General features: G+C 31.4%; 1 pseudogene; it reads right to left on the reverse strand.

The window, feature by feature from the left end:
• Nucleotides 1–2777: 2777 nt before the first annotated feature.
• On the reverse strand, nucleotides 2778–7587 carry LOC114415244 (annotated as a pseudogene).
• Nucleotides 7588–12584: the final 4997 nt, after the last annotated feature.

The following is a 12584-nucleotide window of genomic DNA, read 5'->3' on the forward strand; positions in this document are numbered from 1 at the left end:
GCCCAACAAGAGGGATCTGAGGACGAAGCTTAGTTTAAGTTAGTCTAAACCTAGGAGGGCTCTCTAAATTAAGCCTAATCCAACAAGAGGGATCTGAGGATGAAGCTTGGATTGATTCAGTCTAACTAGGGATCAAGGTTTAGTAATTTAGGTTACAACATAGAACACAAAAACATGATTGAATAGAGAAACATCTTTATATACATCAGTTGGTCTGTTAGAAAAACCCAACACCTTTACCTACTGCTGTCAATCTTACTTGCAATTTTACTGTTTTTAGCCTAGACTTAGTTTAATTCTGTTCTAAATCATCAATTATCGATGTTTCTTTTGTTGGATCGAGTGGCCTCAGAATAATTAAGAAGGGGGGTTGAATTAATTATTCCTAAACCTTTACTAATTAAAAAATTACTCTTTTAAGGCTTTTACTAAATTGTTAAGAGAATGAGGAGTAGAAGAGAAACTTAACAGAAAGTAAAAGCGAAAATTAAATGCACAGCGGAAAGTAAAAGAGTAGGGAAGAAGGAAACAAACACACAAGAGTTTTTATACTGGTTCGGCAACAACCCGTGCCTACATCCAGTCCCCAAGCGACCTGCGGTCCTTGAGATTTCTTTCAACCTTGTAAAAATCCTTTTACAAGCAAAGATTCACAAGGGATGTACCCTCCCTTGTTCTCTTTGAACCTAGTGGATGTATCCTCCACTAGAACTGATCCACAAGAGATGCACCCTCTCTTGTTCTCAGTCAAACCCAAGTAGATGTACCCTCTACTTGTACCACAAAGGATGTACCCTCCAATGTGTTGAGACAAAGATCTCAGGCTGTTAAACCTTTGATACTTTATGAATGGGGATACAAAAGAATTCTCAGGCGGTTAGTCCTTTGAACACTTTTGTATTAGGGAATGGGAAGAATCAAAAGAATTCTCAGACTGTGTCGTTTTGAATTCTTTGACAAGGGAGAAGGGAGACACAAAAGAATTCAGCCGATTAGTCCTTTGTTCTTTTGGAAAAGGGAGAAGAGAGACACAAAAAGAATTCAGGCGGTTAGTCCTTGGCGAATTCTTTTTGGCAAAGGGAGAAGAGAATGAAAAGATGAATAGCACAAGTTTTCAAGGTTTGGAAAACCAGAAAACTTCAGAAAGCTTTTGGTACAAAGAAGAAGAAGAATTTCAAAGAGATTCAAGGCTTGTAAAGGATTGTAATGAAATGATTGGAAAAGTATTCAAGATTGAATGAATGAATTGAATTTAAAATGCAAAACAAAGTCTTGCTTTTATAGACTCTTCATGATGTCTGGTCAAGAAGACCATTTAGAAGAGTTATAACTTTTAGAAAAACTTAAAACCAATTTGAAAAAGTCAAAAACCTTTTGAAGAGTTACATCTTTTGACTTATTCAGAAACAGTCACTGGTAATCGATTACCAAATTAGTGTAATCGATTACACAAAGCTTTTAAGTGAAAGGATGTGACTCTTCACATTTGAATTTGAATTTCAACGTTCAAGGGCACTGGTAATCGATTACCAAAACATTGTAATCGATTACAACTTCTTGAAAATAATTGGAACATTGTAAATTCAGTTTGAAAACTTTTTCAAACTCATTTTACTATTGGTAATCGATTACAACAATATGGTAATCGATTACCAGAGAGTAAAAACTCTTTGGTAAAAGGTTTTGTCAAAAACTCATGTGCTATTCAAAGTTTTGAAAAAACTTTTTAATACTTATCTTGATTGAGTCTTCTCTTTATTCTTGAATCTTGAGTCTTGAATCTTGATCTTGATTCTTGAGATCTTGAACCTTGAATCTTGATTCTTGTCTCTAGACTTTCTTCTTGAGTTCTTGAATTCTTCTTGATTCTTATCTTGAACTCTTGAATTGTTCTTGATTCACTTGAGTTGTTCTTTTGATTGATCTTTGAGCTTTTTGTCATCACCTTTGTCATCATCATTGTTATCATCAAAACACCTTTAATTCACCATGAAGCTTTGCTTCTACATCTTTCAACAATGTCTTATTTCTGAATTTAACCCTGTCTAAGACTACTTCCCTGAGTTCGATACTCGAATTCATCCGTTTTAATTTTAAATACTTGGCAATCCAGTGTGCTTTCCGACAAATCAGATTTTCCTTGAACATATTTGTATAAAGAAAAAGTGGACCAAAAAGTAACTGTAAGGGAAATCCAACACAATGCAACAACAATTAGAAGCTCATTGCAGAGAATACATTCTTAAGTTGATTGGGGGTATTGATGTCTAATAAAATAGATAACAAAGTTCACCTAATATATTTAACTTTGTTAACTAATCTTAGGTGAGCAGGTATATATAGTTAGGATTCTGCTTGTTTAGCTACTCTCTATGAAGAAATGTGTTGGACAACAAAAGGGGATGCTAAATGCATGGGTGGGTGTACATCATTGTTAAGTCTTGTGGATGGTATCCTATTCCATTCATTGCACCACAATGTAACAAACAACCAATGTATCCACTATACTTTTTATCCCTTTAAGTCTTTATATTTATTCTTGCTGATTATACAATAAGCACGTTAACGTTGCTGAACTTTGTTATCCTTTGTGTTCTATTTTTCATTCATTTCTTTAATAATTAGTTGTTGCTGAATTTTCAACAAGTTATGATAATTACATCATTTTCTCCTTTCATTCTCAACAATTTCCATTATTGAACACATTTGTGCCGGGAATTATTATTTTTTTTTAAAAATTGCACATGTGACAAGTTGCAAGTTTATTTGAACACTGATAAAACAAAATTGCTACGTAATTAATTAACGTCAAAGTTTTAAACATTCATGAAAAATACAATATCTTGTAGAAACTAGGTGTGCAGACTAGAAAAGAAGACAACTCATATAGTACTGGTGCATTAGGTTGTAGAATCTAAAGCAATAATTGTACTAAGGTTCATTGGGTGCATGTATTCGGTGGAACCAGTCATGAATTTATCCACGATCAATCTATTTGCTCTCTCTGATGGATGGAAGGGGTCCCAAAATGCATATAGATCCCTGTTTGGGCACAAGTTAGAAGCAGGAGTGCAGAGTCCGATTCCATTGTATGCTCCTTGACCACAGCATGCTACTTTTGACGTAACAAACCCTGTGTATGGAATAAAAAGGTTACTTAAAGCTTCCAAATTGGAACATTGCTTAGCAATTATGCGTCACGCGGATTTCTCAAATTATTAAACCAACAAAAGTTAGTTGAAAGGCATAACAGTCTCAAAAGAGTAATGCAAGTGTAAATTTTCCCGTGTTTAACTGTTTGTTTGGTTTTACATCAAGAATATTTTAACCTTTTCTTTTTGGCACATTTTGTTATTGAACGAATTTCATGTGTTAAAATATCAGTCTATTGAATGAATATAAATAAAAAAGTAAAGCAGTTCTCATTTTTTATATAAGCCAGAATCCCACATGGTAACATATTAATGTTTACAGCAAGCATGACCACACACTAGTGTACAGAGGGAAGCCACCAAGCTTCTTAAATATGTCTTGTTATTGACCATAGGCCAGGGCAACCATGTATTTGATATGTCAACTACTCAGAATGGTCCCCGTTAGCCAATTTCCCACAACATTTAACCTGATTTCTACAAATCAGTCTATTTGGACGTTGGATATTTTTTATTCATAGGGATCAAAGATGTGTTTATCAATTTACAACAACTTATCAATCCTATTCAACAAACTTAACTAAACCCCCTTGACATTTGAATATTGGATATGATAAATGCAATCTATCATTCTTAAATATCTTCTCCATTTATTTTATTTTTCTGACATATACTTGCATGTAGATAAGAAAATGAAATATGTTCAAATCAACAGATGAATCATTCAATTTCAACATATTAAATATATATTATCGATATATTAACCTCTTAGTTAATCAATGTTGCAAATTACCATCTCTAAATTATTATTTATTATACTTATAATCCTTATTAAATAAGCTTCCTGCAAAAAATTATTTACTCGTATACTATAAATTAGAATCTCTAATTTAAAGAGTGAAGCTCTCATTCTTCTTAATTTCTCATATTATAGAGTTTCTCAACATATTTTCGTTAATTTAAAGATGCATTCTACACACATTTTTTGTAAAACAAAATTTAATTGTCATACACTATCAATTAATTACTATAGTATCTGTGAATTTTAAGGTAATTTGGATAAGACTCAATCTTTTTAAAGATATAATATGTTGTGATGAGTTAACATCGTAAAAGAATCAATTAAATTAAAAATATATATATTTCTACCTGTCATTGCAAACTTTACTACAAATATTTTAGACTAACAATATATCATATTATAATTAGGAACAAGAAGGAATTAACATTTAAGAACACAAAAACAAAGAGGTTAATGACATATACGTACCATAGGCTTGTGGGTTACTAACGAAATCCAAATGCATTGCGAAGGCGTTTGCAGAAATGAAGACATCGGAGCCAATTTCAGTGTTGAGGTCGTGCAGTAGTTGAACGAGTTGAGGATTGAACAAGTTAACCGCTCGTTGCAGCTCTGTCGCACATTCTCCGTTTTGGCTATGCATAGCCAATTCTGCTGGCACGCAACCTAGTGGTCCCGTGCCTGTCACTAGAACCCTTCGTGCCCCAAGTTCATATAGTTTCTGCGAAAGTGCATTTATTTCGTTGTTACAACACAACAAAAATATTTAATTTAATTGGTTGTTGCAAGCATACAACAATATTTAATTGGTTGTTGAAGCATACAACAAAAATCCTTAGTGTTACCATATGGTGCGAGTCACAACAACTACTGTAAAAGTAATACTGATTTAAGTCTGTTAATCAATTAATTTATGATTCAAATTTTAACCTTGAGTATAGAATAAATCATGTTAGAAAAAAAATATTCACCTTATAAATACTCATATTCCTAACAAAGATTAGTTATTATTTTTTTATATATAGGAATTACTTTGTAACAATATGATCACAATAAAAAAAATAAAAAAAAAAACTTAATGGTGCGAGTCAATTAGCAACACACCCGTTTTTGGAAGACAAATTAGTACATGATTGGGAATCATGTAATCCTGGTATGGTGTGAGTCATATATAATGGTATAATGGTGAGTCAATTAGGAATAATAAACCTTACCGGAGGATCGTTCCTTACAAATTGATTTTGTAGGTTAAATTAAGCTGAAATTCACATTGATTTTGTAGGTTAAATTAAGCTGAAATTCACATGTTAAGAATTACTGCGGTTAAAAAAATATTTTTCAAGCCTAAAATCTAAATAATAGAGAGAAACCGCACGCATTAATTATCCATGTGTAAAATGGTTGACTCACTACTGCTTACGCTGCATATTGAGTGATAGAATTCATGTGGATTTTAATATCAATCAGCAAAATGCACGCTGCCTTCAACTACCAAAGGAATCTCAACATAACATGCTTGCCTTACAAAGTCTATCTCAATCATGACCTATCATAACACACATAAGAGGATCTTCTCCCGTATAAAATAATACTATCTTTCCACACACAAAAAAAAAAAATACTCTGTTTTTTGAGAGAATTGTTATGATCCTCTAGAATTCTGTTAATTAACTGCTAAGTGCTCAGTACTCTCATAATAATAAATAAATATTTACTGATAAAAAAATTAAAATCGGTATATTCACAAGTTGTCGTGAAGGGGTACATTGATTGAAATTTATAATAATTATCATTAAGAGTTATATTTATTATGATTTTTTATTGGCCAATAATTAAGAGTATGAACTCTTAAAAAATATCTGTGAGTATGTGTGTGTATATATATATATATATATATATATATATATATATATATATATATATATATATATATATATTAAACATATTAAATGTATATATAAAATTTTTATTTAATATTTTTCTATAATTTATTAGGAAAATTACATAAATATTGTATGACGGCACAAATACTCACATTCGTTATTTTTCTAAGTTGATAATTAGATGTAATTTTCCTTCTTTTTTTCCTATTTTTTCAGCCATTTGTATCGTGCATCCTTTTATGGTTACATTATGGTTCAAGAAAAAATAGTAATGAATGATTTTCTGAGAAAACAGAACAGCTACCATATTATTTTTAACATATTTTTTATTATTCACTTAAACTTAATTATTATGATTCGTAACTAATAGTAAAATTTATGTTAAAGAGCAATGTATTAAAATGTTGTTAGCACTCTTCTGTGACCTAAAACTATGTAACGTGACATAACATAATAACATTAACGCATGCAGAGTAGAAGGATGGGAATACCGCAAGAATTTTACGATACTCTGAAATGAGGAACACAACGTAGTCTGGAAGAGCATATTCGCGGGATCTGGCAGAGAAAGGAACCAAATAATAGTTGTTGACAAAATCATTGCCACCTAAGGTTATGAGCACCAATGCTTTGTTCACTAAATTTCGAGTCTGCTCTTCTCCAATTAGTGCACTCACCCTCTGCTGATACTGTTTGAAGTATGAATTGCTCTGTAATTCTGATTATGTTTATCTGCAAATGAAGATAGTTAGATAGATAACTGCTTAATGGTCACATTGATTCTCTTATTAAACACGAAAATTTTGGATCTCTTTTAAAACAGGACCCTAGTTAACCAGTTGCTAAACTTGTTTTTAGTAATAACATTAGAAAAATATTAGCATCATTCTCTCTAATACTCACTCTTTGTAACACTCGCTCAAGATGAAATTTATTAAAAAAATGACCAATTTTTGTGAGTTTCTATTTTCACTCCCGTAATTTATAAGTGCAATTCATTATAATTGATGATTTTAAATAAATTTTAAAAAATGGTAGAAAAGTGTTAGAAAGAGAATATAAGAAAGAGTTCCTCTTAATATTAGTACTAGAAAAACAATAAAATGGGCGCATATACGTGTATATGCGTGTGAGTCTGTTTTTGACTTACAAACTGAATTCCAGTGTCGTTGAGAATTCCTATCCCAGCAGAAGCAAAGTTTGCACCAACAAGCAGCCTTTCACCATTGAGCTGTGGACTCAAATATGGTAATGTGGGTTCTGAGCCAATTTTCTCACCTACGTCACAAAATGATTTATATATAGGTAAAATTTGGAACACCCCAAAACATAATATCTAGAAGCAACTGAAAATAACTATAAAATGAGGTTATGATAAAATTAATAACATATATGAGCACTCAACTGATAAGGTCAGGAATGTTGAGGCCATTGGAGAAACGACCAGAGGCTCTACGAGATGCAGAATCAATGCCATAAGGATATGAATCAGCACGCGCCGTGGTGGCTAGGAAGTTGTTGTTCCCATTGTCCACAAGTGAATCACCGAACACGAAAAATGCTCGTGCTGCCTCGGCTTGTGGAGCAGCAATGCTGATCAAGGTGATCAACAAACATAAGACCATAGATTTAGAAGAAACAATCCTTTTGTTGTTTTGTTTCATGGGAGTACTTAATTAGTGTCTCCAAGAAACCCCAAGAAAAGTGGTGAATGCTCTCCTTTTCTCCAACAATGATCCTGCTTCTGAACGAGAATGTTAGGTGGCTTATATAATTCTCTCGAACTATTGTTGTGATCTTTGTTGTGGCTAATTAAATGGCTTTGGCTACCACTAGTAGAAAAAGAAATGGTGTAATTATCATGCCTGAAAAAGATTTTTACAAGCGTACTAATATTGTCATGTTATTGGACTTTTATTAAAATTTTAGAACAATTTACTTAAAATCTCTCTTCTAGATAGCAATGAAGGTTGTTTTTCGTGAATATACTCTCTTTCTCCTGCTTTTTTTTTGTTCAATATACAGGGTTTTTGGTAAATACATATTCTTTCTCTTATTTTTTCTCAATCTACACTAATTTGTAATTTAATTCTTAATATACACTACTTGGGACTTTCTCTCTCCTTTTTGTTTTTTTAAATTTAAAATATTATAAAATATAAATATTATATTATATAATTTTTTTAATTGATTTTAAAATTACTTATTTATTAAATTAAATTTTATAATTTTATTTTTAATTTTTTTAAGAAAATAATATTATTAAATATAATTATTTTTATTATTATTTAATTTACTTAACATATTTTTAGGTGAATATTTTTATTTAAAATCTGAATGTTCTAATATAATTATTTTTAATATAATTATATTACTAAATATAATTAGTTTGTTTATGTCATTAGATTTAATTAAAAATGAGAAGATTTTTTGTTTAACAACTTATTTATAGAAGAACATTATATTGCATTATCAATAAAATACTTAAACAATTACACTTGGTTAAGGAAAAATTTAAGATGAAAATATGCTAGGACAATTATCTCTGTTATGACCGTGTTGTCAACAAATTTCACATTTTGTTATATTTTTTCGTTCATTTTCTTCCTCGTCCATCTAAAATCTTAGTAGGAATGCGAGTTCAAACGAGACCACCATTTGTCGTCCTCTTTCTCCTTGGATCAGGACCCCATCTTGTTTGTTCATATTCTTGTCACATTGATTCGGGTGGCAGCAAAAAATAATTGTTAATTAAATATCTTTAATTATATTTTCAATATATTTTTATTATAAAAAATAACTCATATTTAGTCGATATCAGTATTTTTTGGATATTTTTTTTTCTTTCCATATTTATGTATATTGCATAAGGTAAATGTATCAATTATTTTTTTTAATGTGTTTTTTAGTTTATTTTAATACTACTATCTAATTTTCTTATTTTTTTAATTAACGAACATAACAAAAAAATATCAACAGCACATAAATTTAACTACAAAAGTACAGTAACTAAAAAATTGTATTATAATTTTATCGAATTTTTTTATTTTTCTTTATCTGTATATTTTTTCTTTAAAAAAATAAAAACAAAATTATAAAATTTAATTTAATAAATAAGTAATTTTTTAACCAATTAAAAAAATTATATAATATAATATTTATGTTTTATAATATTTTAAATTAAAAAAAAATTCCAAATATATATTGAAAATTAAATTGGGTATAGATTTAAAAAAAATAGGAGAGAGAGTGTATTTACAAAAAAAACCGTAACTAATGATAATGTTTTGTATAATGCATGAAAATTGAGTTACGTGTAGAATTTTACAGAGGGTCAGTTACTTAATTACAGTGTTACTGTGTGTAAAATTCAACAGGGCCTACAGTGAATGGTGCATGCACAACTTATAGCTGCAACTAAGATCCTGCATGCACATGAACGAGAAAACTGAATTATGTGACTTAAATGATGCTCAATCAATTTTTTAAAAAACGGCCTTAAGACAGTAATTTTGACTGCAACATCAAGGTTTTTGAAATGCCTGCAGTTGCAAATTTAGACCGCATCAACTATATTTGTTCACAATATAAAGGAACTTGACGAAACTACAACCATTTTTAAAACCTTTATGTATCCTTGTTATATATTATTTTCATTAGCATTTATTATGAAGAGTACAGGGGTCCTCTAACCTATATACAGAGTTCAAAAACAACAGTCTAGCTATTAGTATTATTGTCTAATATAATGAATAGGATTGACACCAATCTGAAAATAAACATTAAACAGCCCCCACCCTAGCCTAAAATCCATGACCAAAGATCTAACCTTAATAACAATTAGTATACCAACCAAATCAACAGCTATAATATAGCTTAATTATACAGCTCTGTTATATAATTAATTGACTTATAATCTTATATAATGCTCAATTATTGTTGTGAGTATGTTCACTCTTAATCACGTATTGTCTCGTAATACAAAACTGACTGATAATGTTACAGTGTATCAAAACTGACTTATAATCTTATATAATGCTCAATTATTGTTCTGAGTATGTTCACTCAATCTTATAATTAATTTACTTACAGTTACTTCTAACAATGTGCCGAATTGTAACTGACTGATAATGTTACAGTGTATCAAAATTGAACTACACCCAGCTAGAATTTGCAAGAGCTTCAATTATTTTTATTGGTCTTACTATGTTTTAAACATAGCCTACAGCTAAGCTGCTCTTTACTACGCTTATTTCTTACTTGCTTTGGTCTGTGCTGTCATAGTGTAATCGTAGTTATTATTATGTACTATTTGTTGGTTTTTAGAATTTGCTGCTGCAAGTACTGCTGGCCAAACCGGGTGGTCGAGCAATGAGTTTATTAGAGATAAATTCTCATCCGAAAAATTTGTATAATGCATCATGTGATCATTACTTAATTTTAAAGAGGTTTAATGATTGCAGACACCTCGGTATCTCCTATATGTTCATATTTCCTATGGTCTACACAAGTAGCACATTATATACTGTTGCAGAACCTTACCCAGGATCACAACTATTTGACTAACTTCACACAAGCAAAGCTTTGCATCTAAAATCAGAAAAGAATTGAACAAGAATGATAACAGAAGAAATTGAGTGAGAGATAACAATGAACAATTTGGTAATATAGAAAATCAGTATTTTCTATTCATCTTTCATATATTCATAGAACAGGTTTTTAAATCTTTTATACACAACAACTGACAACTGATTTCTCATAACAGAAATCCTAAATGAAATAACTACCTACAGGCCAAAGTGAAATACCCAAGTTACCCTTGTACAACAATTCTCCACCTTAACGTATTTAACACTCTTAATATTGACAAAGACTCGACTCTTTGGCCCTTCAAGGAAAACAACTAGTAGTTAAACATGCTTCTTGGTAAAACCTTTGTAAGCATATAAATAGGATTTTCCTCTGTGGTATCTTCTTTATCTTGACCAAGCCTTTTGCAATCACATCTCTAATGAAATGTAGTTTGATATCTATATGCTTGGACTTATTATGGAACACTTGATGTTTGGTCAAGTGAATTGTGTTCTGGTTATCATAGTGAACTGAGATGGTTCTCTACTCAAACCCCAATTCATTTTTACCAATCCTTTCAGTCTCAAGGACTCCTTTACTGCTTTAGTTGCTACTATGAACTCAACCTCAGTTGTGAACAATGCTACCACTGATTGTTAGCTAGATCTCCAACTGACAGATCCTCCAAACAAAGTAAACACAAAACCATTCAATGACTTTCTTGTGTCCATATTTCCAGCAAAGTCAGAATCTACATAACATGTGATAGCTTCTTTGAGCTTACTTGCTCCACAAAACTTCAATCATAACCCCAATGATCCTCTAATGTATCTAAGGATCCAATTTAGTGCCTACCAATGTTCTTTTCCTGGGTTTTCCATGAATCTGCTCACTACACTGATGGCATAAGCCAAGTTAGGTCTAGTGCAGATCATTGCATGCATTAAGCTTCCCACCACATTTGCATAAGAGACTATCTTGATGTAATTACTGGTTTGGCATCAAACAACAAATTTCTGTAGGACTTTCTCCAAATACTTCTCTAGTACAACTCCTTTTTTCTGTCTTTTCTTATAATGTCCACACCAAGGATCCTCTTAGCTTCTCCAACATTCTTCATTTCAAATTCGTTATTGAATTGGAACTTTCCTAATTTATCAATTCTATGTCTTGGTTGGAAATCAACATATCATCTACATACAATAATAAGTAGAGATATAATTTACCTTTCAGACCTTTGAAATAGACACAACTATCATAATTGCCTATGGTAAAACCACTCTTCATCATGAAGTCATCAAACCTTTTATTCCACTATATTAGTGATTGTTTCAGTCCATACATGGACTTTTTCAACAGACATACCTTTCTTTGTTGCCCTTCCTGAACAAGGCCCTGTGATTGATGCATGAATATCCTTTCTTCAAGGTCTCCATGATGGAATGTTGTTTTAACATCCATTTTTTTCCATCTCAATATCTTATTGAGCAACCATGGACAAAATTACTTTGATTGAGGTGTGTTTGACCATTGGTGAGAATACTTCATTGTAGTCAACCCCCTCTTTTTGAATGAATCCTTTTGCAACCAGCCTGACCTTAAACCTTGTTGGTTCTGCTCCAAGTATCCCTTCCTTCTTTTTGAAAATCCATTTACATGATACCAATTGTTGTTCTTAGGCCTTTCAACTAGCTCCCAAGTTTGGTTTGATTCCAATGATTTGATCTCTTCCACCATGGCTTGAAACCATTCACTTTTGTGGCTACTTTTCATTGCTTCAACATAAGTCAATGGCCCCTTGTTGCTCAATATCTTCAGCTACATTGAGAGCAAATTCATATAAGTTCTGCAAAACCATACCTGTGGGTAGGTTTGGACTGTCTCTTCTCTCTATCCCTTGTTAGCATGTAGTCTGTGAGACTTTTTGCTTATGATTCAGCAACTGGATTCCTTTTCATTTTGAATGGGAACTTTCCTGGAATTTATTACTCCTCCCAAAGACTCCACCTCAAACTGTGATTGTTCTGGTTCTTGTGTCTCAACAACTTAATTTGTTTTCACCAAGTTTGTCATTTTTTTTCTCTAAATACAACATCACAACAGATAATACATTAATTGAAGCCTAATTCAAGACACTAGAGCTTGTATCCTTTAACACCATCAAAGTATTCAAGG

This window comes from Glycine soja, chromosome 1, assembly GCF_004193775.1.
Source record: "Glycine soja cultivar W05 chromosome 1, ASM419377v2, whole genome shotgun sequence".
Lineage (NCBI taxonomy): Eukaryota > Viridiplantae > Streptophyta > Magnoliopsida > Fabales > Fabaceae > Glycine > Glycine soja.